Source organism: Terrapene carolina, unplaced genomic scaffold (assembly GCF_002925995.2).
Source record: "Terrapene carolina triunguis isolate 2854851 unplaced genomic scaffold, T_m_triunguis-2.0 Scaffold751, whole genome shotgun sequence".
Taxonomy (NCBI): Eukaryota; Metazoa; Chordata; order Testudines; family Emydidae; genus Terrapene; species Terrapene triunguis.
Window position 1 is genome coordinate 1,495,036 of NW_020665102.1, and position 3,202 is coordinate 1,498,237.

The following is a 3,202-nucleotide window of genomic DNA, read 5'->3' on the forward strand; positions in this document are numbered from 1 at the left end:
ACCCCACCTCCCCAGGGCAATAAGGGACCCCTCCCCCAGGGCCATATAGGTCCCCCTGTCCTCCTAGGGCCATACGGGATCCATGAGGTTTAAAGGCTTCCAGTCTGCTGAGGGCAAATCCCGCCCCCATGGCATCAAGGAACCTCCCCCGCCCTCCATCAGTCCCCTCTCCAAATTTATGTCCAGCCCCTCTTAACTCCAGGCCCATGTCCACTCCTGACCTCACTCTTGGGCCAAACGCCCCAGGTGGGGGAATGGATTTGGGGAGCTGGGCTGAGAACCAGGCATAGAAAGGAGTTCTCACAGGGGTAGGCCATAGTTCTGTGTGGGGGATGTAGCTCAGTGGTAGAGTGCATGCTTTACCTCTATAAGGCCCTGGGTTTGATCCCTGACATTTCTAAGGGTTTTGTTATTGCAGGGCTGCATCTGGAGCTGGAGCTGTTTCCCTCTGAGGCTCTAGATCCAGGCAGCTCACCAGGGACTGAAAAAATGAAGGTTTCAGTAAAGGCAAGATCCAGCAGCAATGGACAAAATGATTTATACACGGGAATCAGCAACCGGTAAAGTGATTTATACCCAGGTATCTGCCAATCAGCAATGAACACATTTATTTATATCTGGGTATCCTCCAATCAGCAAGAGGCAAAATGATTTATACCCAGGCATCTGCCAATCAGCAAGGAGCAAAATAATTTATATGCAGGTATCCTTCCATCATCACTGGACAAAACAATTTACACTCAGCTACGCTTCACTCAGCAAGGGGCAAAATGATTTACACCTGGCTACGCTCCAATCAATGTACGAAGCAACATGATCAGCGAGTGCTCCTCACTGACTGCGTTTGAAGAATGGTTGAGTCTTGAAACTATGGGCAGAGGGGGGGAATCTGGAAAAAAGGTATTTCTTGTCTAGTTTTGCTTTCGTAAAGTAAAGGTTAAGGAACAGAATCTATCTACCCACACCCTAGCTGTCTATGCACCCCTCTGCTCACACACCCCTCTATTTACCTACCTACCTACCCCAAAATGTACCTGCTTAGAAAGCCAGAGCTCTGAGCCATAAGATGCCCATTGCACCCATAAAGAAAAGACTCTCTACAGCAGGAAGGAGAGGCATTGATATTACCCAGCTGTGATGGCCGAGTGGTTAAGGCGTTGGACTTGAAATCCAATGGGGTTTCCCTGCGCAGGTTCAAATCCTGCTCACAGCGATTAGCTACTTTTGCTCGGAGAGGCGATGCCCAGAGATCTCGCTGGCTCGGGGCATTTTCGGGGGTGAAATGCCAGGCAGGGACCTGTGGGTTGGCCAGGTGGGTGGCACTGCTGGGTCCAGGAAAAGCACGTTCTGTGGCCAAGGGGCCAAAAATGGCCCCCACATTTCTCAGAGGGGCTGGCTAGAGGATCCCCCAATGCTCGGAGAGACAGGCCCTGAGTGGTCAGCATTCAGGACTCGCGCTCTGACTCAGGGCTCCTTCCACCCAACAAACCCGTCATCGACTCTCCAGCCAAAACCCAGCCACTTGGGGTGGCCCCAGCTCAATCCAACCCCCGGGGCCGATCTGTGGACGTGAGCCCGGTGCCAGAGCCCTGATCCCCGCAGAATGGCCTCCCCAGCCAGACACCGGCAGGGACGTGTCCGCCGACAGGCCAGGGCAGAGGTACCGTGGAGATGCAAGACTGGGTCTGCAGCTGCGGGCTGGAACTGGCCCCTGCGGGACCGAGCCGCTGGCGTTGTCCAACCCAGAGCGAAACCCCCCACGGCACAGAGAGCCAGAGGAGTTCTGATCCCCACGCCACCTGCCCCCTGCCAGAGCCTGGGGGGCTGATCCCCCCTGTGTAAATCAGGAGTCACTTCAGTGGCATCAGAGGCGCCGATTCCCCTCTCGCTCACCCCAGTCTTTGGGCCAGCAGGTGGGATGGAGGGCGGGGCATCAGCCCAAAAGCTGCCTTCAAATGGGCATCCCTGATGACCCTCTTCCAAGCCCCTCCCACCAAATAAGCTCCACCCACTTGAGCCACCAGCTTTGTCTACATAGGGAAATTGACTGGCGCGGTGTCAGGAATTAGGGCTTGCGGCAGAAGTCCTTCCCTTAGCCAGATGGCCCGACTGGCTGGAGGAACCCATGGACCCGCGCTAAAATCCAGCAGCAGCGGTCGATAACCACTCTGAGTCCCTCTCTTGGCGAAGAACAGAATTGTCTGCATTGCCCTCGGTATGATCGCCATGTTTGCTACGCGGCGTTCAGCCCACGACTCCAACCCACTCTCATGCTTCAGGGCTGCAGCCAGTCGCATGCAGGGGGTCAGGAAGGATGGGCTCTCCCCATCCATCTGTCTCGGCCCTTCTTTTTCTCTGCCAGTTTCGTCTCCCGAGAGCTAAGATGCTTTGGTCTAACTAATGTCAGTCTAGGGGTAGCTGCGTGAAATTGAGGTCAGAGTAAATGCTCCGATGGGCTCTTAAAACGTGATGGAACAATACTAACTAATCTTAATAAGATGCGGCTTTTCGGTGACACCTCAAGGTGTCGCCCTTTCCCTTCCATGGCGCCGTCTGTCCTACCAATACAACCCACAGTTGCTAATTAACATTAGACTGCCGGCCTTATGAGATTTGCCTTTAGCTATTTCAGAGACATTGGGACCTGCAGGTGTGTTTGCAATCAGAGTGGGGTGTCCTTAGCCTCGGTTTGCCAGCAGCTGGGAATGGGCGACGGGATGGATCACTCAGTAATTGCCCTGTTCTGTTCATTCCCTCTGAAGCACCTGGCATTGGCTACTGTCAGAAGACAGGACACTGGGCTAGATGGACCTTGGGTCTGACCCAGTCTGGCCGTTCTTATGTTCTTACATCCTGCATTGCTTTTTCCTCTGCTTTTTTTCCAGGGAGCAGCATTGAGCATAGGTAGCCAGCTTCCAGCTCCCCACCCGCCCTCCCTCAACCCCCAGGTCCTGGGGTGTCTTTCTCCAGCAACCTTCCCTCTGAATTCACAGTCACAAGCATAGTCTCGGCCCTGCAAAGAAGCTAGGGGTGGCTGTCCCCACCACGCTTCCATGGCAGAGCCCAATTGTTCTAAGCATTCACACACTCCATTTCATATGGGGGTGCGTAGGCCAGGGTGGCATTTTCCTGGAAAGTTTGGGAAGGAAACAGGGCCGGATTTAGAGGCCCTAAGCACTGAAAAGATTATGGTGCCCCCCCC

The 3,202-nt window shown here is 54.2% G+C and overlaps 1 non-coding gene across 1 annotated transcript; it reads left to right on the forward strand.

Moving 5' to 3' along the window:
* Window positions 1-1,131: 1,131 nt before the first annotated feature.
* Window positions 1,132-1,213, forward strand: TRNAS-UGA. Its single transcript has one exon. It is a non-coding gene; the product is annotated as a tRNA-Ser (tRNA).
* Window positions 1,214-3,202: the final 1,989 nt, after the last annotated feature.